This window comes from Pseudorca crassidens, chromosome 9 (genome assembly GCF_039906515.1).
Source record: "Pseudorca crassidens isolate mPseCra1 chromosome 9, mPseCra1.hap1, whole genome shotgun sequence".
Lineage (NCBI taxonomy): Eukaryota > Metazoa > Chordata > Mammalia > Artiodactyla > Delphinidae > Pseudorca > Pseudorca crassidens.
The window spans coordinates 35,095,814-35,122,496 of NC_090304.1; the positions used below are offsets into that span (position 1 = coordinate 35,095,814).

The window sequence follows — 26,683 nt, forward strand, 5'->3', positions numbered from 1 at the left end:
AAGGCAACAAACTCCCCACGTACCTGGGTAGGGCAAAAGAAAAAAGAATAAACAGAGACAAAAGGATAGGGACAGGACCTGCACCAGTGGGAGGGAGCTGTGAAGGAGGAAAGGTTTCCACACACTAGGAAGCCCCTTCGCGGGCGGAGACTGCGGGTGGCGGATGGGGGAAGCTTCGGAGCCGTGGAGGAGAGCACAGCAACAGGGGTGCGGAAGGCAAAGCGGGGAGATTCCCGCACAGAGGATAGGTGCCGACCGGCACTCACCAGCCCGAGAGGCTTGTCTGCTCACCCGCCGGGGCGGGCGGGGCTGGGAGCTGAGGCTCGGGCTTTGGTCGGAGCGCACAGAGAGGACTGGGGTTGGCGGCGTGAACACAGCCTGCAGGGGGTTAGTGCGCCACGGCTAGCCGGGAGGGAGTCCGGGGAAAAGTCTGGACCTGCCAAAGAGGCAAGAGACTTTTTCTTCCCTCTGTTTCCTGGTGCGCGAGGAAAGGGGATTAAGAGCGCTGCTTGAAGGAGCTCCAGAGACGGGTGCGAGCCGCGGCTAAAAGCACGGACCCCAGAGACGGGCATGAGACGCTAAGGCTGCTGCTGCCGCCACCAAGAAGCCTGTGTGCGAGCACAGGTCACTATCCACACCCCCCTTCCGGGGAGCCTGTGCAGCCCGCCACTGCCAGGGTCCCGGGATCCAGGGACAACTTCCCCAGAAGAACGCACGGCGCGCCTCAGGCTGTTGCAATGTCATGGCGGCCTCTGCCGCCGGAGGCCCGCCCCGCACTCTGTGCCCCTCCCTACCCCCCCCCCCGCCCCCCGGCCTGAGTGAGCCGGAGCCCCTGAAGCAGCTGCTCCTTTAACCCCGTCCTGTCTGAGCAAAGAACAGACGCCCTCCGGCGACCTACACGCAGAGGCGGGGCCAGATCCAAAGCTGAGCCCCAGGAGCTGTGAGAAGAAAGAAGAGAAAGGGAAATCTCTCCGAGCAGCCTCGGGAGCAGCGGATTAAATCTCCACAATCAATTTGCTGTACCTGCATCTGTGGAATACCTGAATAGACAACAAATCATCCCAAATTGAGGAGGTGGACTTTAAGAGCAAGATTTATGATTTTTTTCCCCTTTTCCTCTTTTTGTGAGTATGTATATGCTTCTCTGTGAGATTTTGTCTGTATAGCTTTGCTTCCACCATTTGTGCTAGGGTTCTATCCATTATTTTGTTTTTTCTTTAAAAAAAAATTATTTTTCTTAATATTTTTTATTTTAATAACTTTTATCTTACTTTATTTTATTTTACTTTATATTCTTTCTTTCTTTCTTTACTTCCTTCCCTCCTCCCTCTCCCTCCTTCTTTCCTTCCTTTTCTTTTCTTTTCTTTCTACTTTTTCTCCCTTTTATTCTGAGCCGTGTGGATGAAAGGCTCTTGGTGCTGTAGCCAGGAGGCAGTGCTGTGCCTCTGAGGTGGGAGAGCCAACTTCAGGACACTGGTCCACAAGAGACCTCCCAGCTCCATGTATTATCAAACGGCGAAAATCTCCCAGAGATCTCCATCTCAGTACCAGCACCCAGCTTCACTCAACGACCAGCAAGCTACAGTGCTGGACACCCTATGCCAAACAACTAGCAAGACAGGAACACAACCCCACCCATTACCAGAGAGGCTGCCTAAAATCATAATAAGTTCACAGACACCCCAAAACACACCACAAGACGTGGACCTGCCCACCAGAAAGACAAGATCCAGCCTCATCCACCACAACACAGGCACTAGTCCCCTCCACCAGGAAGCCTACACAACCCACTGAAACAACTTTAGCCACTGGGGACAGACACCAAAAACAACGGGAACTACGAACCTGCAGCCTGTAAAAAGGAGACCCCAAACACAGTAAGATAAGCAAAATGAGAAGACAGAAAAACACACAGCAGATGAAGGAGCAAGATAAAAACCCACCAGACCTAACAAATGAAGAGGAAATAGTCAGTCTACTTGAAAAAGAAAGAATTCAGAATAATGATAGTAAAGATGATCCAAAATCTTGGAAATAGAATAGAGAAAATGCAAGAAACATTTAACAAGGACCTAGAGGAACTAAAGATGAAACAAGCAACGATGAACAGCACAATAAATGAAATTAAAAATACTCTAGATGGGATCAATAGCAGAATAACTGAGACAGAAGAACGGATAAGTGACCTGGAAGATAAAATAGTGGAAATAACTACTGCAGAGCAGAATAAAGAAAAAAGAATGAAAAGAACTGAGGACAGTCCCAGAGACCTCTGGGACAACATTAAATGCACCAACATTCGAATTATAGGGGTTCCAGAAGAAGAAGAGAAAAAGAAAGGGACTGAGAAAATATTTGAAATAGTTGAAAATAGTTGAAAACCTCCCTAATATGGGAAAGGAAATAGTTAATCAAGTCCAGGTAGCAGAGAGAGTCCCATACAGGATAAATCCAAGGAGAAATACACCAAGACACATATTAAGCAAACTGTCAAAAATTAAATACAAAGAAAACATATTAAAAGCAGGAAGGGAAAAACAACAAATAACACACAAGGGAATCCCCATAAGGTTAACAGCTGATCTTTCAGCAGAAACTCTGCAAGCCAGAAGGCACTGGCAGGACATATTTAAAGTGATGAAGGAGAAAAACCTACAACCAAGATTACTCTACCCAGCAAGGATCTCATTCAGATTTGATGGAGAAATTAAAACCTTTACAGACAAGCAAAAGCTGAGAGAGTTCAGCACCACCAAACCAGTTTTACAACAAATGCTAAAGGAACTTCTCTAGGCAAGAAATACAAGAGAAGGAAAAGACCTACAATAACGAACCCAAAACAATTAAGAAAATGGGAATAGGAACATACATATCGATAATTACCTTAAATGTAAATGGACTAAATGCTCCCACCAAAAGACACAGATTGGCTGAATGGATACAAAAACAAGACCCATATATATGCTGTCTACAAGAGACCCACTTCAGACCTACAGACACATATAGACTGCAAGTGTGGGGATGGGAAAAGATATTCCATGCAAATGGAAACCAAAAGAAAGCTGGAGTAGCAATTCTCATATCAGACAAAATAGACTTTAAAATAAAGACTATTACAAGAGACAAAGAAGGACACTACATAATGATCAAGGGATCGATCCAAGAAGAAGATATAACAATTGTAAATATTTATGCACCCAGCATAGGAGCACCTCAATACATAAGGCAAATACTAACAGCCATAAAAGGGGAAATCGACAGTAACACATTCATAGTAGGGGACTTTAACACCCCACTTTCACCAATGGACAGATCATCCAAAATGAAAATAAATAAGGAAACACAAGCTTTAAATGATACATTAAACAAGATGGACTTAATTGATATTTATAGGACATTCCATCCAAAAACAACAGAATACACTTTCTCCCCAAGTGCTGATGGAACATTCTCCAGGATAGATTATATCTTGGGTCACATATCAAGCCTTGGTAAATTTAAGAAAATTGAAATTGTATCAAGTATCTTTTCCGACCACAATGCTATGAGACTAGATATCAATTACAGGAAAAGATCTGTAAAAAATACAAACACATAGAGGCTAAACAATACACTACTGAATAACGAAGTGATCACTGAAGAAATCAAAGAGGAAATCAAAAAATACCTAGAAACAAATGACAATGGAGACACGACGACCCAAAACCTATGGGATGCAGCAAAAGCAGTTCTAAGAGGGAAGTTTATAGCAATACAATCCTACCTTAAGAAACAGGAAACATCTCAAATAAACAACCTGACCTTGCACCTAAAGCAATTAGAGAAAGAAGAACAAAAGACTTAAGTTCCAACTCCTGCCCCACTATTTACTCATCTCTCTGAGTTTCTGCCTGTACATCCAAGAACATGAAATAAGAATCCCCGCATGGTGCTGATGTGAGGATCAAATGAGATAATGGATGTGAGTGCTTCTGTAAACTACAAAGCCCTTGACAAATATGAGGTATTATTATGACAGTATTACCACAATAAAGTTAAATGCGCTTGGGAAAAAGAACCCTAGCTTCCAATTATTCTGTCAAAATATTTATTGGACACCTATGTGCCAGCCTGCTGCTCTAAGCCCTGGAGAACAAACGAGGGCTCTGCTCTCACAAAGATCTCATGGAACCAACTTTCTCACAGTGACAGAAAGTCACAAGTTATTCACTAATTCGGGACGCCTTTGTCAAGAGAAAAATCCCTGTTGAGAATGCAGCTAAGTAGTTCCTGGATCCAGCACCTGGATCCAGGCAGGGATATAATTCACGCCTCCCAGTGATGTCACAATATTTACTATATCAAAGTTGGAATCAAGGAAAAATCTGGAGGTGAAGAGGGTTGGAGGATCAATTCCTGAACGTCAAAAAATAGAAAAAGAACCCAGTGTCACAGCCATGAAATAGAATCCAAAATTAAGGACTAGATTGGGCAAGTAAGTACTAGAATATGGAGACTCAGAGAAAATGCTGCAAAGTCTGAGACAGACATTATAAAGCTATGCAGAATAGCTTTAAATGACTGATTTACAGTCAACTATTCAAGGTGAGAAGCAATGTAAATGTTATCTGTTCTCTGAGAGCCCCTCAAACATGATCCAGGCACAGTAACAGACTAACCCCAGCCTTGTAGTCAACACACGACGGTCTGCCTGACCAGACCTTTCCCTAACTCTCCAGACAGATGTAAAGCTGTCCTCTGAGCTGCAAATGTCAATCTTGATGTTGAGGCATCCTCCTATACTATCTAGAGCAGTGCTGTCCAATAGAAATATCCTATGAGCCATGAATAAAATTTCTAATTTTCTGGATGCCACATCAAAAAAGTAAAAAGAAAGGAGCCAAATTAATTTCAATAATATATATTTAACTCATTATAGCTAAAATATTATCATTTCAATATACAATCAATATATAACATTTATTAATGAGATATTTAGAAACCCCATAAAAAGCCAACTGTCACACTACAACATGAATAATAATATCTTAACATGATGCAACAATGAAAGTAAAATGTAGTCCTACCAAGACAATAGAGTTGTGCTAAAATATTTTACATAAGCTTCAGTTTTAAATTTTTAACCAAATTAAAATTAAAAATTAAGTTGGTCAGGTGTACTAGCCATATTTCAAATGCTCAATGACCACATGTGGCTAGTGGCCGCCACTCTGGACAGCACACGTATAGAGTTCAGGAGTATCAGAACTTCACAGAAACTTAAAGATCATCAGATTCAGTCTTTAGGTCACATGCTTAAGACGAGGGAAGAAGGAACCTGTTCCAAGTATCATGCTCTGTATTGGCCCATATTGTATTCTTGTGCTTTAAAGTAACTTTAAGGACGATTATTATTCTCATTCCACAGCTGAGGAAATTGGAACTTGTACAGATAGGAGGATTTACCCAAGACACATGGAAAACACGATAGAACTCAAACCCCAAATCCCTGCTTATTTCTGTTACTGAGAAACATACAGTTGTCCCTCAGTATCTGCAGGGGACTGGTTCTAGGATCCGGTGGATACCAAAATCCAAGGATGCGCAAGTCCCTTATATAAAATGGCATGGTATTTGCACATTATGCACATCCTCCCATGTACTTCACATCATCTCTAGATTACTTAGAATGTGAACGCTATATAAATAGCTGATGGCATGAGGCAAATTCAAATTTCAGTCTTTAGAACTTTCTGTAATGTTTTCGGGTATTTTCAATCCACGGTTAGTTGAATCTACAGATGCAGAACCTGTGGATATGGCAGGCCAACTATACTTCATTATTTGATTTTTGTCTTCTTTTTTGTCTTAACAGTAGTATATCCCTGTGTCTTAGGTCCTATATCTCAACTGGTATGTGGTTGATATGGGGACTTTCACTTACTCTGAGAGGATGGCATAAACCTGATCCTCTCTTCATACTCATGCCTGTTCCCTTCAGCTTCCAGCTTACCATTCAAAGTACGCCGTGTGTGTTCTCTCTTTGGGAATGAAGCACAGAAAAAGAATCATTCTATTAACATTATAAATAGCACCAGCTTTCCAAGGACCTGTTCAAGGAGGAAAACCATGCACATGTGCTATGTCAGTTTTTTTTTCCTTCCTTGCATAGTCACAAGGCAGGTGTATAACCAGAAAAGGCCACTGGGATATATCTGCTCACCAAAAGAATCCTAAAGCTCAAAACTGCCTGAAAAGGCAGGAAATAATAAAGACCATGAAGAACAAGATACTAAAAGGCAATAGATATACTGTTGGCCTAACTTCCTTCAAAATCAAATTGGAAAAGATTCTGATGAATCAGGCTGCAAGGACACCAGGACCCCTTAACTTCTCTAGGATAACTTCCCCAGGGCTATGTGGTGAATGCTGATGATAAGAGAGTTGCCTGAGTCAGGAAGAGAAAGTTTCAATCAGGGTGAGAATAAATGCATTAACCAGTTTTAAAAGCAAACCTGCACTTTCTGCAGTATTTCTGCAGAAACCTGCACTTTCTGCAGTATTTCTGCATAAAAGGTTATGGGCTTTGGAGCCAGAAGATCTTACTTGAATCGTGCCACTTTCTTGTCATGGTCTCTCTATTCCTCAGTTTTCAAATCTAACCCAGTGCCAGAGAATTAATAGCAGTTCTTCAATCAAGACAAGTCAGTTACTTATCCAGGGTTGCATACTCCTGCACTTTACTGATAATTCTTATTCACCTCTCCATTTTTGTGAATTTTGATCATACCATCTCCTACCTCCATTATTGATAACGTTATCGATAATAAATAATTGGAGTGGCACCGGTCAGAAATCAGTCCACTCTAAATCAACAGAGGCCACCCGTATCGGCCTTCTAAGCCTTAGTCATGTTTTGTTTCCAGGAGAGAGTCTGCAACACACATGAGTAAGGACAGAGGATTTCAAAGCTATAGCCACTGTTTCCCAAACACAAGAGACAGGAGTGTTGATGACCTTTGTTCAGGGCTGGTCTTGAAACAAATTAAACTTTTGGGACTTGGCCAAAAAGTACGAAATATTGGAGGAAGGGAGACATGCAATAAGAGGAGTTATAAAATGTACACACATTGGCTCCCCAACACTCTTTGTATATGAGGCTTACTCTAGTTACTCCATTGGCCCCATCACAGACAGACTGTCTCTCACGTGTATGGTGAACTAAGGCCACAAAGAGGAGAAACTTGACCTACTCCATAACATTATCAGCTGGTAAGTAATAAGATATAAATCTTTTTCTGTCACTTATGACAGATTTATAGTAATTAGAACAGATGGAATACACCAGTTTAAATCCCAATAATGCACATATTATTGCCCACAGTTGATTACACATTCCTTTGTCCAGTTCATTGTTAATGACTCAAATAATGGGGTTTCCTGCTACTTTGCCTCACAGCATAATCAGATGAGACATGCTGATGAGGTGAAATAATAGTTGTCAAAATGTTCTACATGATGATAAATACAAAGAAGAAGCAAGCCCTACAATGGACAATGAGATTTTAAGCAGAGTATCCAAGAAGTGTAAGTCAAACTCTAGGTAATACTGGGTCACATGTGAGACAACTACCACAACAATTTGCAAGTCCAAAATCACACATCTTCAGTTGCTTTTCTGATTGAATAAGAATAAAAATGATAGGAAAACAGAACCAGTCTCTATTAAATTGCCAAGCTCAGAAGAGATAAAAATTTCCATCAACTAAAAAGTTTTTGAGATATCTTTAGCAGCAAAAAATAAAAAAACTTACTGAGATCACACACACACAAACACACACTTAAAGACCTACAGACGATGCATGTTGGCAAAGTCATACTTACTTTCAGGGACTATTCACATTGAGATGTTATTCCACAATACTCATGGACAGTAAACAGTATAGAACAAACACATCCTTTACCACCATCAGGACGGTCACCAGCAAACATCAACCCACTACGATGGATAAAATATTTATATGCTCTGGATATTAAAATATGACACAGGGTGGGGAGAATACTAATTAAAAGAAACTATGAGTTTGAGTCCTGTCTTATGTTTAATAACTTTAAGTGTGATGCTGAATCTCAGTCTCTCTCCTCCTATAATGGAGAAAATAATGCCTTCATTGCAGAGTAGGGATAAAGTTCAAATGAGATAACATATCTGAAAACACCTTGTTAACAAAAGTTACAAAAAAGTTTGTAAATATAATATCTCAACTAAATCTTCCAACAACACTACAAGAAGCATAGCATCATATCACTGTTAGGAATAAGGGTAAATTATAATAGAGATAAACTGGATGAACCCTTTGTTAGGAACAGAGCAGTGGTTCTGGGTAGTGGAAATAAAAAAGAAGATATAAAGGCCACCCAAATGTATATATGCTTCAAAGACAATGCAAATTGAATTGTTGGGAATTGTATTTCCACCTGATTATAAATATTCCGTAGGGAATAAAATACTAAAGCCATAAAGGACAAATCATAAAGCAGGTCTTCCCAAATACGGGCTAACATCTTGCATGAAGAGCAAACAGGTTGACAGTACATAATCTTTAGATACTGTACAGTGGTTTAGCACTTGGAGAGAAGTGAAGAATAATCTAAAGCTATTTATAAAACTCATCAATACAGAAAACATTTTTGGGCCAAACAGTATAATATGTAGTAGAATAAGTAAGAACTCTCATGACAGATGAAATCTAAATTCTAGAAGGTACTGAAAGTACTAGGTTCTTACTAAGCAGTGATAGCTAATCACACTAGTGTAATTATTTGGTGAAGTGGATGCTATAAAAAGGAAGAGAATCCTTTTATGCCATGTTGATATTATGTGTTTTAAATTGATTTACTTTAAATGTTTTTTCCCCAGATGATAAGTTAAATTTATCATTATATAATCTTTGTAATAGAAGATTCTAGATAGAGGCCTAAAACATATCATTTTGCCCTCATATCCTTCAACTTTAATCCGATACCTATGTCTTATCCTGAGGAATGCAGATCTGGTTAGGGCAACGAGACAGGTCCTAGAAGATGTCAGCAAGCTATGCCAGGATCTTGAGTCCCAGTCTAAACGGATGACATAGACTCTCTCATCCTGGGTTTGAAGTGTAATTAGACTGGTACTGGATAGCCCTGGGGTAAGGATGAGAACACAGTGGTGTCTAGAAAGCTTGGTATTCAAGGATCCTTGGACCCATAGGAAGAAAGACTTTATTAGACTTGTGTAAATGCCCTTGGAAACACCTGCTGTTCCCTGTCATTAAAAATCATAAGAGAGCTGAGTGGGAGAATTAAATCCTCTCACCCTGAGGCTAGGAGAATGCTTGTCTTTATAGTAGAGTTGGCCAATGCAGACAGTCATCTTCCCAGTGCCTCAAACAGGAAACTTACAACTTGCTATAACTCACAACGACTTTGGCCACAGGGGCAGAGAAAGCTGGCCACTCCAACAGCTGGATTTGAATTCTATGGAAAGGCCAAGAACAAACTTTCAAACAAAGTGGGAAATAAATGCTACGAGATGACCTGTAGTTTTTTTAAAAAAATATATAGTAACTAAAACAATGTGCTATTGGTGTATGAATAGCAAATAGACCAATGAAACAATATGGAAGACTGCAAATAGACTTATATATATATTAATGTGATTATAATGAAGGGGTATCCATGTTCAAGGTGGACTACACAAGTAAATGAGACAACTGGCTCTTCCTATAGAATGACAGCGAAAATAATAGATCCCTACTTCACACTATATATAAAAACACATTTTTTAAACACATTTTAATGTGTTAAAAACCTTAGATAATAAATGGAAAGTCGCATAATACTCCATAAAAAAGTGAGATAATGTCTTCATGATGCCACCTAAGAGAGGATTTCTGAAATACAATACAGACACAAAAATTAATCAAAAGGAGAAAACAAGGGAACATCAACAATTGACAAGAGATATCATGGACTAAGAGAAGGTACGTGCAAGGATGATGTAAAACAAAGAGGATGCTATAAAACAGAACAGTGTGTAATTAAAATCCTATAAATCTACAGGAAAAATATTGATGACAATAGAAATATGGGTAGAAAATAGGCACTGAAAGTAAACAGAAGGACCAATAAATTGATGAAAAGTTGCTTAATCAAGGAAATGCATGTACCATAACCAAAATAAACCAATTCCTATGTCAGATTAGAAAAAAAGTAAAATTTTCCCATACCAACTATTAGTGAAAATGTGTGGAAAACCAACTGTCATACAATAGTATAAATTGGTAAACCTCTTTGAAGAGTAATTTGTCAATATCTAATAAAATTGAAGACAGTCCTATCATGGGATGCAATAATTCCATCTCTAGATATGTACCCTAAAGAAACTCTTGTAAATGCTTACAAGGATGTGTTCTATATGGTTTACTGTCTATGAGTGTTGTGGAATAACATCTTAATGTGAATAGTCCCTGAAAGTAAGTATGCTTACAAGGAGAATTCACAAATATATTAACTGCAACAATTTTTATGATATTAAAAATGGAAACAACCTAAATGTTGATCACTATAAAAATGGAAACTAAATCATGTCTAATTTCTTCAAATATAAACTTATACAGCAATTAAAATATATTACTAGAACTATATGTATAAATATGAATGTATCTAAAAAATAGCTGAGTGAAAAACATCAACTGTGGAGTAGGGGGATCAAGATGGCAGAGTAGGAGTATGGGGAGCTCACCTCCCCCCACAAACACATCAAAAATACATCCACACGTGGAACAATTCTCACAGAAAACTAACTGGAAATTGACAGAAGATCTCCTATAAAACCAAAGCTGCAAGAAAGATCATGCAACTGTGTAGAATGAAGGAAAATAAACAGGCAGCAGCTGAGAGCAGGGTCCCTGGGAGGGATCTGTGAGGAAGAGAAGGTCCACATGGGTACACACTTGCCCCAGGGAGGGAGCAGACTGACTCACACTCTGAGCCTCCCAGACCTGGGGCCCTACATGGAGGAGACAAGCCACCTTGCCTGTTAGGAAACCTACTGAGACAGATAGGAGGGCTAGAGAAGCCTAGACTCTCCCCACAAGGAGTGGGTTCATGCTGGTTTGCTAACAGTTAGGACGAGAGAGACTTGTACTGGCAGCTGCTGCCTCCTTGCTGTACTTCCCAATCTGAAGAGGTAAATGCCCTGGCCCCACTCACTCCATGTCACAGCCTGGTGTGAGGTCAGGGCAAAGATTTGGTCTAGCTATGCAAAGAGAGGCCAGGGCACCTGGGGTATGATCCAGGCAGAACAGCAGAGACCACTGTCAGCGTGCACTGGGTGGCACCACAAGAATAAGCAGTGGCTAAACACTGAATCTCAGGCAGATAGACCCTGGGTAGGGCTACTCAGCGATTCCTTTCCCTGCAAGAGAGCCCCGGCTCCGCCCACTCCACTCTGTGCAGCTTAGCACCAGATCTGGGGAAGACAGGTACTGGGAGAAGTCTGCCACAAAGGCAGCCCAGATCCCAGGTGGAAGCACAGCCACCTCAATTCCTGCAGTCACGACACTTCAATCCCAAGCCCCAGCCTACTTTAGACCACATCTGTGCACTAGAACTGGGACGGACACAACTGAGAAAGGAACGTGATCTTGGGCTGCTTCTGAGAGGAGCCACAGATGCCAACACAGGCGATGTGTAGGTTCACTGTGACCACACGGGCCTCACTAGCTTCAGCAATCACTTCCTTTCAGGCAGGGCACATGCTCAAGGACAATGGAGCCTGACTGAACCCAACCCTCAAGGCTTCTACTCCAATAACTGGGGAGCAGACCCTGTCCTGACAGGGGGGTGATAATCAAAGAGCAAAGAGGAAGCACTGCCTCACATCCAGCACAGGCTCTAAACACCACAACACCAATAACACTCCCTAGCAAGGGGATAACAACCAGCACACCTTGAGGAATGACGTGACTGGCATTTATTCCAAAGCCAGCCCCTGCTCCAAAAATTTGTAAGTTGATGCAATCCCTATCAGATTACACATGACCCTTTTCACAGAACTAGAATAAATAATCCTAAAATTTATATGGAACCACAAAAGACCCAGAATTGCCAAAGCAATCCTGAGGAAAAATAACAAAGCTGGAGGCATACCCTTGCAAACTTCAGACTATACCACAAAGCTACAGTAATCAAAACAGAGTGGTATCGGCACAAAGACATACATATAGATCAACGGAACAGAAGAGAGAGCCCAGAAATAAACCCACACATCTATGGTTATTTAATCTATGACAAAGGAGGTAAGAATATACAATGGAGAAAAGGCAGTCTCTTCAACAAGTGGTGTTGGGAAAGCTGGACAGCTACATTTAAATCAATGAAATTAGAACACTTCCTCACACCATTCACAAAAATAAACTTGAAATGGTTTCAAGACCTAGTCTATCTACTAAAAATCAGTAGCAGCAATCTCAAAGGATGAACACTAAAGTTTTCTGTTGAAAAATCAAGTAAAAGGCAGAAATGATCACTATCATCATTATTATTCAACAGGATTATTTTTTGTATTTTCAGCCCAACTAAAAGGACAAAATGAAAGGTTTTGCAAATATCAGAAAAGATTATTCAAAATACATCCTTGTTAATAATATATGTAAATGGTTCTGGTAAAAATCTGTATCGTACACAAAAACATCCCCCTTAGGTATAAAAAACATTGATTATTGAGAATATATGTACAATTATGATAACTGAAACATTTATGCTGAGAACAGCAAATAAAAGGAATGCCTATCAATGAGGGAAAGGTTGAGTAAACTGTAGTTTATCCACACCATAATAATCTTAATAACCCTTGACTTGAAACTGACATTTTTCAAGTCAAAAGCAGTTGAATATTGGCAATTTCATATCATTACTATGACTTCATGTATATTCATACATATATGTCATATACAGTATATAATATACACTCACATATATATATGTGGATATATAAACTACTACATATATACAAATATAAATACATAATATAAACATATAAACACAAACCTACACATACATATTCCTGAAGTGTGTATCTGTAAATTTTTATATTAGGTGGTTACATGGGAAGTGGATCAAACTACAAGAAGAAGAGGAAGAAAGGGAAAAAAGAGAGAAGGGGAAAAACAACCTAACTGAAAAAAGTTGTCTACCATAAAGCAGCATTATAAATGTCTTTTTAAAAAAGTATGAATCACGGATGTGTATGCAAAAAAAAAAAAAAATGGTGATGCATGTGAAAATGATGACCAAAATGATGGTGGTTTCTCAGGGTGTGGGGAAATGAATGTCATTTTCCTCATTAGGTGTTTATGTTTGAACTTGTATCGGCAAGTGTTTTGTTGTTATTCTTATTCTTTTTTTTAGGGGGGAAAAAAACAATAGGGCTATTTCCATCATGGAAGAAAAAGAAAAACTATGGAAAATTCAGAAATTTATATAAAAAATAAAGCAAGGAAAAAACCCTCAAATTCTACTGCCCAAGATAACCTCTATTAACATTTGTATGCATTTTTTTACAGTGGGGGCATATGCTACATATATCATTTCATATTTTCCTTTTGTTACTTAGCATTTATCAAAATATGATAACCATACAATATTTCATTCTTTGGGTATCCTAATTTCCTTAATTATACCCCATGCTAAATACGTGGTTACTTCTACTTGTACACTCTTCTGATTAATGACTAACAGCGTAAGGCACATTTTACATATAAATATTAGTTTACATTTTACACAGTTTCTCTAGGAAATCCCCTTAAAAATGGAACACTGACTCCAAAGGTATGAAGATTTTTAAAAATCTTGATACTTACTGAAGAATTGCTTTACTAGCAGTTTATGTAGCATCTAAACCAGTAGTCTAATTACTGCCCGAAGCAGCACCTCTGACAGGACAGTATTTAAATCATTGTGTTTGGGATCCCCAAACCTATGTTTAAGGTGGTAACCGTGAATAACCCTGTCTAACAATTCATTCAGTTAGTCTGTTGAAGGTGCACTTGCAGGAAGCACATATTGGTATGTACTTCAAACAAGAAATTTTTGTTTCCTTTTCTGGGATAATGGGAGAGGTGCAGAAAACATTAGCTTTGCTAATTATCTTATAAGTTTACAGAAGCCTAATAGTAACCATAACAGAGCCAATTACCATTTATCAAACAAGGTTTATAAATCCAGGGAGATTGCGAAATGAATTTTCTGGTGTTAAAAGTTTCATGACAATTTGGTTTTGCTTTGTTTTCATTTTAACAGATAATCTTTTAAAAATACCATGTTTTTCAAGTAAAAAGACACTGTCTTGTAGTGGTCAATTGCAACTGAGCAATATTTTTCATGGAAGAAGTAGTAGATTCTTAAGTAACGATTCTTCAAACTAGTAACTTCAGACCCTTGTGAGGAGCTTGGCCATATTCTAAGGAAATCATGAGAACAAGAGGGAGTAGAAAGAATACTTTTCCATATCCACTCACTGCCAGAATTTTAATAATCACTGTAAGACAGAATGATCTGAAGGCTACAGCTGCATGTAGACTTTTTTCCCTTTTGTATATTATTCTAGCTAATTATTTTGAATACCAAATATGGGATTCTTTATCTGTCAAATCCTCATTCTTTAATATTCCCAAGATATAGATCACCCGTATCATTATTGCCTATAGACTTCTATAGCTCTAGGAAAAATTAAGATACCTCTCTGGCATATAAATTTAGATAATATAATTTTAGATAATGTGAAACCTTCAACATGAGATGCTAGTCACGGCTCTAGAACATATGAGATGTTCACAAATTTTCCGTTGGGGATGTATGGCATAAAGGTCAAGAAGCATATAAAACTCTACAAAAATAGAAACTGAAAGCCTTCCATCCTCATAAAGATTTAAAGAAGCAATTTCTACCACCTATATAAGAGTTGAGTCAAAATATTAGAATGTAAAAAAAAATAGAGACCAGTTTATATTCTTTTTCCATGGAGGATCAGTGTTAGCAGGATAAGAAAAAATTCTAGTGCTCTCTAAAGAAACTATACTTTTGCTCTTTTCAAGACGGTCTGGAACTTTCAAGGGTTCATGATTTGGGGGATAAGGATCACAAGGCGCGCTGGCTCTCTGTCCTCTATTCTCCTAGTTCTAGTTTGCATTCAGCTAGAACGGCGATTCCCAAACTTGACTGCACCTTACAAAATGGTAAAGATGAGGCATCATACTCAGAGATTTGGATGAAAATAGTCTGCTTTGAGTCCCTGGCTTCAGTGTTGTTTTTTTTTTTTTTAAAGCTCCCCAGGGAATTCTCATGATTGAGAGACACTGAACTCAAACATTGGAGAGTCAGAAATCTGCTCACAAAAAGTTCACAATCTAGTGACAGACAGAAGTTATCCAGTTCCTATCGTGCAACTTCTCCTCTTACCAACCACCACCACTACAGTCATTTTTATAAAGAAAGGGAGCATTTGTCACGGTAGTGTATGTCACGTGGATCAACCCTAGGGGTAGAATATTATCTCCATTTTTCAAAAGATAGGAATAAAAGCTTTTTAGCAGACACTTGTCACACATTCACTGTGAGTCAGGCACTGTTTTGGACATTGGGGGGTCTAGCCCAGATTTAGAGGTAAGATCATAGTCTGTAGACAGAAGTCACTAAATTGCCTAAAGTCCAGGGTGGGCAAAGCTTTCTCAAAAATGTCCTGCCGCCAGCCATCCAGATTCTGCCACTGACAAGTACACAGGCAGGGGGTTTTCTCCTTGAATCCGGTCCCAATATCTATCGTTGTTAGCGATAGGACTCTATTTCATCTACTTGTGCTCTTAGGAAGTATCTAGCAGGTTTTGGGAGAATGATAATGATGTGTTTCCACTTTAATGCAACCCTTCCATTACTCTTTCAGTCACTAACATCAATCATACTTGAAGACCGTTATTAAGTCATGCAGCAATCTTCACCTGCCCAGATTAAAGAACACATCTCCTCTAACCTTTTCCCCAGAGGAATGACCTCACAGACCTTTCATCATTTTCACTGCTCTTTTCCGAGCTCTCTTCAACAGTCACTAAGTCTTGTATGAATAGAAATAATGAATAATGTGTATAAGCCCTTTATGAAGGTGTCTTTGTGAACTTGCCCTACAGGCTCTTTGGATCTAGATAGATTTTACCTTTGAGGCATTCACATTAGAAGAACATGATTTAATATTTCATAGTCTGATTCTGATTTAAACCCCACTTATTGAGCACTTATTATGTGCTAGACGGTATCCTGGAGAACTTTCACGTCATCTCACGGAATATTTACAATGGCCTTTGGAGGAAGGCATTGTAAATTTCTCATTTTACTGAGGAATAAACTGAGGCTCAAAGCGGTTAAGGGACTGGTGATCTGTCCAAGACCATACGGCCAGGAGCCAGAAAAGAAGCTGTGAAGAAGAGGTAGAAGTCAGAAAGCCAAAATAGTAAAAAAAAAAAAAAAAAAAATCAATTCAAGGGCTATTTTCCCAACCATTCAGACCACCCTACTTGGTCAAGCAGGGGAATAGTAAGGAAAAAAATCAGAGCAAAGCCTTATGAGGGGAACAGAAGGCATAACATTATAACTGACTGGACTTCTTCCCTCTCCCTCTCCAGTGCTATTGGTCCGGGGTGGGTAGATGGAGGTGGGAAGTGCACACAAAGGAGCTTTAATCAGGCAGCACTGCAGAGCAGCCCTGTTAGTTTCCTGGTAGACAGAGAGGTCTGAAAGCTATTTTAACTCAAAGAAGGAATCACTGCCCAGGATTTTTTGTCAGAGAAGTGTGACAATTTAGCACGTCTGTGGCTGACATTGTCAAGCCAAATGGACAGTGTAATAGCTTCACTTACAAAAGACCCTGCCAGGTTGTGTGACAGTCAGGTTCTTCCCAGATAGTGAAACTCTCCTTTTTCCCTGCCCTGCTTGACTAGGTCCTGCTGCTACCATCTCTCATTGACTGATTTACATTTCTTCTGCATGGAAACAGGAAGGTCATTTGTAGGAACAGCAACCCTGATCCCTTCTTAGAACTGGAATGGTTAAAATAAAAGTAGTCCCCCCACCCCCCGGCTTAGGAGAGCTTAAAGCTTTGCTAATTCCAAAGCTAACAGTACAAGTTTCCGGAAAACTTCTCATTGTATTTCAGAAAGAATTTTGCAGTTGCACCAGAGAGAGTCAATCATCAGCCACTTACTGTTTCCAGTCTCCCACTGCATCCTAATTATGATCGTGAATTTTACACAGTAAGTTTCCAGACCATCACAATTATTCACATGTGAGCTCTACTCATTTTTTGCCTCAGAGCGAGGGAACTTGACAAGGAGTGAAGACTATCCAGGGAAGGGAGATTGGGGGCGAGTCATAGAAAGCATAGCATACAAGGAAAAGTTGATGACTTGGAGATGTTTATCCTGGAGAAAAGAAGATTTAAGACTATGGGGAGAGGTGATAGTATAAAATTGGAAGGAGAATTAGAATTTTATCATCTTTGCATTACAGTCAATACCTATGGGATCAAGATATTACCATAAAAGAAGTTGTTGAAGAGGCTTTATCCTTGATAATTGCCCTTGAGAGAAGTGATGCTCCCTTTGCTCCAACTCTATCTTCTGGTGTGTCTTTCTGATGGTCCACAGAATGAGAAGTATGAATTGAACAGCCCTAAATCACAGAGTAACTTACCCTTCATTAATTTTTCTTTCCCTCTTTCTGGTAACAAGGAGTAGGACTCAATTTGTAATACTTCTTAATAATTCTTGTTAATAAAGAGAAAGACCCATAGTGATAGGAATCAACAGGGAATAGCTAGGATCAATAATATTGTTTCATTTCTACCGTATGTGTTTTTTACTGAATGACCTTCTGTTTAAGGCAACTGATAATGGGTTTCCAGTTAGGGTAGTGATAACAAGTACTCTTGTTAAGTAAATCTATTTAAACAAAAAGAGTTTAATTGAAGAGGATTTATAAATAATTAATTGTACAGGTGCAACTCAGATGATGCCATGGATGTAGGAACATGCTTAAGGTATCGCTTGGATAGGTTAAGATTAAACAATTCTTGAGTAGTTGACAAGGTAGCTTCTTGTGAGTGATTTTCAAACAGTGAGTGGCTTGATGGCTATTAGGCATGATATTCTGGAGTAATTCCTATACTGGAGAGAGGTCAGGACTCAATGACCTCGGATGGATCTGCAACCTTGAGATTTTATAATTCTTTGCTTTACTTTCTTTGAACCTCTACTACTGAGCATTTGTTATGCTAACAAACAAACTCAATTTCTTAATGGACAACAACAATAAAATATTTATTTCTTACATGTATCACATAAAGGCTGCAAGTCAGTTCAGGCTCTGCTCCAGGTTTACTGGAATCTGCCCCACCTGACTTCCCATTCTGGGTGTCAGGATAAAACAGCAGCCTCTTTGTGTAACATGCTTCTTCTTCTATCAGGGAGTGTCTGCTTGGATGCAACTTACATCCTATCGACTCATATGCTAATGGCCAAAGCAAGTTACACGGCCAGTCTTGCTAGTGGTACCTACAGAAGGCGCTGCAAGTGATGTGGCAAAGGATACAGATGTATATTCCTCTTATAGGGGTGGGGAGGAAATGGAGAGCTATGAACAATATTACAATTCACCACAGAACCATTCAGGCTGGGGACATGTGGATCATAATTAAAATTTTCCCAGCAGGGTGCAACTTCAAAACATCAATACTTCCAATTAAAACCACACTGAGATATGGCTCCATCATGTCTCCCCATAATTAAAAAAGCATGGATAAAATAAATAGAATAGCTTTCAAGGAACTCGCGTTATGACAAACGTTAACATGAGGCAAAGGAAAAATGTAGGGCATTAAGATAGATTTTGCTTTTCTTTTTCCTTTTGTTTTTCTCATACGCAGGCCATAAGGCAGCTGGCCGTATCAGAAAGAGCATGGAGACCTACTACAGGGATATATGTGACACTGAAAGAATCCCTTTCCACTCTGTGTCTCTAAGATGCCTTCCTGCTCTGATGTTCACTGAACTGAGATAAGAGATGAGAGAAAAAGCTCTGTCAAATAGACAGGTGGTATCATCATGACTATTATTTGTATTAGCTAAAGTTAATATACTTTGTGCATTAATTAATGATTACTATGTGTAGTAAATACTCCACAATTTTCCCACAGATGATGACAGCCCAGACTAGGTTATACTGAAATGGAAAGTGAGAAAAACAAATACCTAATTATAACAGAGGTATTGTGGAAGAAGCTATCGATTATGTCAAACTCTGCAACACAAGGGAGAAATTTACTACAGCATGCTCTTTAAAGTTATTTTGGTGGAGTGAAAAGGGAGGGAGCTTTCAAGTTTAATTTCCAGCTGCTTCAGTTACGAGGCTGGCGATTTTGAGTACATTTCCAGTCTCTGCTGATGACAATATGCACCTCCCCGTAAAACATGGACAGTAATACTTACCTCTGATTTAATGCATTTTGATTAAATGCTTATTACACACTGGAAATTGTTCTAGGCTTTGGGTATTCAGCAGTTAGCAAGCAAGATAAAAGTCTCTATTGGGATTGACATATACACTAATACGTATAAAATGGAAAACTAATAAGAACCTGCTGTATAAAAAAATAAATAAAATCCTAAAATTCAAAAGAAGTCTCTATTCTCTTGACGTTTATAATCTAGAAAGAAACCCAGACAGTAAACTAAAATATTAATATATAGCATTATGTTAGGTGGTATTAAGTGAGATAGAGAAAACTAAATTGGAGAAGTAGCCGAGATCAGTGGTGGGAGATCTACCTTGGACCAGGTGGTAAGGGCAGGCCTCTCTGAGCAGAGACCAGAATGAAGGGAGAGAGAGAACCACAGGCTTTGTTGGGGATGACCACTCCAGGCAGAAGATATAGCAAGTGCATAAACCTCAAGGAAGCAATGAAGTTAATATAGTCAGTGAAAAAAGTCAATGTGACTAAAGCAATTGAAGTGATGGTGACGGTGACAGTGACAGGAGATGGGAAACAAAGAGGTAAGCAGAGGCCAAATGCTACAGGATCTCAAAGTCCATGGTGCTACTATGTTTTAATATGAATAGGATGATAAGACAGGAGGTAGTTTGTAAAGAAGAAAAATGTTAGAAATAGTACATGGTACATAGTATTATTTAAGAAGTATTTTTAAAATTAAGAAATATCTATTTTCCTTCCCTTATCCCTGTCATGGTAAAGTCAAGCATCCTTTTAGAATATCTGAAAACACTTCAAACCATGAGGCTCTTGGAACACAGACATTTGTGCAAATTTTAAGGGATACTTTTTCTCTTAATACAGGGTTAGTAGAAATAGTTATTTGATTTCTAAACCCGGTTTGATACTAACAAACTACGGGGTGCCCTAAGCGAACCTCATTTCCCCCCAAATCATTTGTCTGCCCCAAAATCAAATTGGTTATATGTAAATTATGTTGCCCACAAAATTCAGATCTTGTTCAGGTTTTCTTGTGCCCAATATTGTTTGACAGAGGGCCTTCCAAATTAGCTGAGAGGACAGTTGTCTCTCTAATCTAAGACAAGGTTGAAAGTATCCCTTCCTTTCCTAAAATAAAAGTAAGTACCCTGACAACCTAATACTATGTGTGAAATTGAGGTCATGTCTCAGAAATCCCTGGTTAACATACAAACAATTCACCTTAAATGAATGATATCACAGACCAATGATATTTTCATGGGAACAAATCACCTAGATGGTCCTGACTACCCATCCACCACAGAAGGATACTGTGTTAGTTTCAGCTGTACAACATAGTGATTCGGTATTTTTATAGATTACATACCATAGAAAGTTATTATAAACTATTAACTATATTCCCTGTGCTGTACATTACATCCCTGTGACATTTATTTTATATATAACTGGTAGTTCGTACCTCTCAATACCTTTCACCTATCTCACTCCCCCCCCCACTAGTTTGTTCTCTGTATTTGTGAGTCTCTTTCTGTTTTGTTATATCTGTTCATTCGTTTTGTTTTTTAGATTCCACATATAAGTGAAAATATATAGCATTTGTCTTTCTCTGACTTATTTCACTAAGCATAATACCCTCCAGGTCCATTCATGTTGTCACAAATGGCAAGATATCATTCTTTTTATGACTGAGTAATATTCTATTATATATACACCATATCTTCTTTATCCATTCATCTGTCTATGGGCACTTAGGTTGCTTCCATATCTTGGCTATTATAAATAATGCTGCTATAAACATTGTGGTGCATATATCTTTTCAAATTGCTGTTTTTGATTTCTTTAGATAAATACCCAGGAGTAGAATTGTTGGATCCTATGGCAGTTCTATATTTAATTTTCTAGAGCGGCTGTACCAATTTACTTCCCACCAACAGTGTACTAGGGTTCCCTTTTTTCCACATCCTCACCAACACTTATTTCTGATCTTTTCGACGATAGCCATTCTGACAGGTGTGAGGTGATATCTCATTGTGGTTTTGATTTGTATTTCTCTGATGAGTAGTGATGTTGAGCATCTTTTCATATGCTTGTTGGCCATCTGCATGTCTTCTTTGGAAAAATGTCTATTCAGGTCCTCTGTCCATTTTTTAATTTGATGGTGTGTTTTTTTGATATTGAGTTGTATGAGTTCTTTATATATTTTTGATACTAACCCCTTATCAGACATATCATTTGCAAATATCTCCTCCCATTTAGTAGATTGCCTTTTCATTTTGTTGATGATTTCCTTCACTGTGGAAAAGCTTTTTAGTTTGACTTGGTCCCATTTGTTTATTTTTATTTTTGTTTCCCTTGCCTGAGGAGACAGATCCAGATCCAAAAATATATTGCTAAGCATGAGGTCAAAGAGCACACGGCCTATATTTTCTTCTAGGAGCTTCATAGTTTCATGCATTGAAATCTTTAATCTATTTTGAGTTTATTTTTGTATACAGCATGAGAAAATTGTCTAGTTTCATTATTTTACATGGAGCTGTCTAGTTTTCATAACCCCACTTATTGAAGAGACTGCCTTTTCCTCATTGTATATTCTTGCTTCCTTTGTTGTAGATTAAATGACCATTTGTCTAGGGGTGTATTTCTGGGCTCTATATCCTGTTCCACTGATCGATGAGTCTGTTTTTGTGCCGATACCATACTGTTTTGATTACTATAATTTTGTAGTATAGTTTGAAGTACAGTATAGGGTATGATACTTCCAGCTTTGTCCTTCTTTCTTTCCTATCTTTTGTAAGAGTCCATTTCCAAAGTTGCCACAGTCATGGAATTCCCTGATTTCCTAGCAGGAAGAATCTCTCACATGAACTTCCATAGGCTTACCTGGGCTTCTCTATGGCACCGAGCACTTCCCACTTTGAATTTTAGTTACCTTTTGCCCTGCATGTCTTGCTTGCCCTCATATTATGAAAACAACTTAAAACTAAGACAAAGTTTGATTAATCTTTGTATCTCCATTCTTTAAATCTGGGAGATTTGCACCGTGCTTCACCTATAGTAGGCATGCAATAACTGGCATAAGTGGAAGAAAGAAAGGCTTAAGAAGGAAGGAAGGAGTGAACCGTTGGCAACATTTCCTATTTGATTTTTTTCTTCTTGGATACGCCCATCATCTCAGCAGGCATCAACAACACAGGTTCCTCTGATTGTCCAAGAAAAGCAAAACTTAGTCATTTTTTTTCCTAGGAACTGCTCTGTAATTTTAAACACCAACCTACCTGATTTGATTCAAATATCACATTGATCTCTCAGTAGAATGAGATAACAAGACATGTAACAAATAGAGGAAGATTTTATTTTCCAAGAGGTATCTCAGAATCTGTTCTCAATAGTTAACTGCAAACCTGGCAGTGGGTAAAGGCCAGGGAGTGATTTATGACTCAGTAACAATCGAAGGAGTAATGTGCTTAGTGACATAAGTTAAAATAATGTTGTAATGCTCCAAATCTTTAAAGTTCAACAATTTAGGTTAAGGGAAAGCAAGTTGTACTTGATTACCAGTGTCTTGGGTATCTGGAAGTACAATCAAACTAATGATGAACTGAGCTATAGGCAGAAGGTGCTTTGCTGATCAGGGACAAGAGTGAATTAAACTTTTCCAGAGATTGGAGGTATTAGCTGAGCCACAGCTGGGCAGAGGGTTTAAAAAAAAAAAAAAAAAAGACAATGAACCTGTGTCTTGCTTCTGGGAGCTTAGACAGCTCAAAGACCATCAGGAAAAGAAAAAAAAATCAGTCTTGCTCTCTATTGACTCTAATGCTGAAGTCACTCCTGAAATTGAACTCAATTGAACTCCATGGTCTTCAGGAACAGGCTAAAATAAATGTTTTAAAACTTGTCTCTTTTTTATTTGTTGACCAAACATGGGCTTTTAATATGAAGCAAAAAAAATTAATTCTATACTTCAATTACAGCTTTATATACTTAAGAGCCTGAATCTACTGGCTTTTCACATATGCACGCATGCGTATGAATGTGTCTCTATGTGTGTGTTTGTTCAGTGCAGTGACAAAGAGCATGAATTTGGGAGTCACACAGAATTGGTTCAGTGTCTCAGGTTTGCCTCTTTATAGCTACTGACCTTGAACAAGTCCTGAGGTTCTCAGTTTCTTTATTTCTATTTTGAGAATAATGATGGTAACTTCCTCATCGAATTGTGATTATTGAATGTGATAATAAATACAAATGTGCTCATCACAGTCAATAAACAATAAAAGGTAGTTATTATAATTATATTATTATATCACAACATTCACTTAGTCTTGGAAATTATTTTCAGTTCTTTAAAGTCTATATCATTTAAGGGAAATGTCATGCCTTTGCTACATATTTACCAACATTTCTAGTTCACCAATTAGGAATCTCGGCTCTATGGATCAGAAAGCCCCAAGAATAAATCAGAAAGCAGCACATACCTAAATAGTTTTATTAACGTGTATTCTAGTTGGCAAGACTGAAAAAGTGGCAAGTCTGATCATTTTATCTTAGGCTCAGTTTTATTCATATTCCTCAGACTACTCATCCATAACCTTCCGTAAATTTTCAAGCCTATAATTTTTTTCTCCAATACAGGAAAAGAGACCATTGAAAAGAGAGCAAACAACTGAGTGGTACACAATGTGATCCATGTATACAGCCACATTTCCTTAAAGTTTTCCCACTGCAAGGATTGACAAACTCAGCAAATGGCAAGGATGTAAACCTGGGTAGAATTTCTCTGAGAGTTTTTGTAGCCTTAAACAGATGTGCTCTTGTCTTGGGTTTGAGTATGACCCTTTCTAAATATAATGATGAGGATTGATGACAATTAACATTTACAAGTGACTATTATGTACAAAACAGCTTGCTATGTATTTTATATTCACTGTTGTGTGTAATTTTTACAATGAATATGAAGATACTACTAATTTTATCATTTTACAAATGAGAAAGTTGAGGCCCAGAGAGTTTAAATCAACTGTCCAAGTGACACAGCAGTAAGTGTTAGTGGAGGATCTGAGCTCTAGGGTCAGGGCCCTTAGCTGCTGCACAGAACAACCTCTGGGTCAGAACCTTTCAGCCAGCACGTTCTGAGCATCCACTCTGCTCTAGAGTGCCAGAGGCCACCAATATCAGGATGAGTAAGGCATGGCTTTGGTCCTTGAGGACTCTGCAGCCTAGTACAGGAGAGAAACACTTAAATAAATGTCAGTGTAATACGGTAAGCTCTGGTCATGAAGATGCACAGACTGCCAGGTAAATATATAGGACAGGTACCACCACTGACCTGAAGCCAGCAGAGAAATGTCATAGAAGGCATGCCACTGAAGTCTACAAAGAGCAAGAGGAATACAAAGTACATATTGGGCAATTTAAAAGAGGAAGCCAAAAATATGAAAAGAGGTGTATTGGGAGACTGACATGTATGGCTGAAACATATAAAGGAAAGAAAAGTCAAGAGATGAGATAGGAGAAGTGGCCAAATCATAGAGAACACAGATATCACCCTAAGGACACTGGACCTTACCCTTTTGAGTCTAGGCAAAGGGAGCCATTGAGGCTTTGAATCAGGAAAGTGATGTGATTCTGTTTGCATTTTAGATGGATTATTCTAGAGACAGTAAGCTTAGTAAGATTACTTTGTACCAGCTTTGTGAACTTGGTCATGTTGCTGTACATTTTTTTCCTTCAATTCTCCGTTTTTAAAGTGGAAATAGAGTACCTACTTCATACGGTTGTGGTGAGAGTTATGTAAGTACATGTAGAAAACCACACACGCAAGTCCCTGGCATAGAGTCAGCCCTCAGTAAGTGTTAGATATTATTTACTTTTTTATGGATGAAGGTTGGAAAGCACTAATCAGGTGCTACTGTTCATTATACTCTTCAGATGAAGAACCCAAAAAGGGGGGGGATAAGTGTCATACCCGGTAACATCTGCATTCAGAGAGGCCCATTTTGCATCACGATCTAATTTCAAAAGGAGACAAATATGGCAATCTAGAAATGCACAAAGATATATCTAATCTCTTTGCAAACAGCATAGTGGTACTTAACACTTTTACAATGCCTTTGGATTCAAGATGCTACAACTCAACATCCTCCACTCCCATAGCAGACCTTACTTATCTGAGAGGCAATGCTTACTCTACTGCATTATAATAATTGTTTCATTTGTCTGTACCAGGAAGGCCCTGGGCTTTGAGCAACTTGAAATCAGGTTCCCTATCTTTGCATCCAAAAGCCTAGAAAAATGTGTGGTACATTTTTTCCTGTTAGTGGAATGAGTGTAGATAATTCAGTTTACCTGAAATGCAAGTGAAGGGGGATGGGAAAGGAAGTTCATTCCTCTAGGTTCTGACTACAAAGAGCTATGGCAAAGAAGATTACAGTGAGCAGAATAGGGTTCAGGAATCTCACTGTTTTTTTATGCCAAAAATTATGGAATTCTAGGGCTGGAAGAAAACCCAAGGGACACTCTCCAACTGAGGCTGCTGGACTTTTTTCTGTTTAGGTGGAGGGAGGATACTAGGTACTTTTGCAAAAACCCCCATCTTGTGAATGGAGCTCAGTCCAATCATTTTCACTTCTAGGACTCATGCAAAATCTACTGAAAAAAAAAAATTCTCCTGTACTTGCATGGAATTTTGTCTTCTAATCATCCTACTGACATGTTATCTTAGCCTAGAAATATGTGGATGTGTTTCGATGTAAAATAAGTAGGTCCCTGAAAGTTTCATAGATGATTTTATCTACAGTTTGATTGATATTTACTCTCATTTCTATTCAGACAGAGGTCGTTGGAATTCCTGGTAAGTCCTGGAAGTATCTGCTCTTCTTGCCCATGGATGAATGGAATCTGGCTAAAAAAAGCCCAGATTTTCCAGCAGAAAAATATTTCAAGTGTCTGAAAGCAGAGAAATGTCATTTCCAATCTGACTTGTCTGTTCACTCTTTCCAAGCAGAGTTCCTCAGAAAAGTTTTGGTTCATCTGTAAGCTGAGTCTCTTTGTTGTGTCCTGCAAATAGGCTTTCAGATAAAAAAGAATCTGTCTGTAGGTGGGCATCCACTTTCTCTACCTTTCTGCATG

General features: G+C 38.7%; 1 protein-coding gene across 2 annotated transcripts in view; it reads right to left on the reverse strand.

Moving 5' to 3' along the window:
* Positions 1-26,683, reverse strand: part of NELL1 (neural EGFL like 1) — an 865,825-nt gene that overhangs the window by 104,699 nt on the left and 734,443 nt on the right. The window lies entirely within an intron of this gene.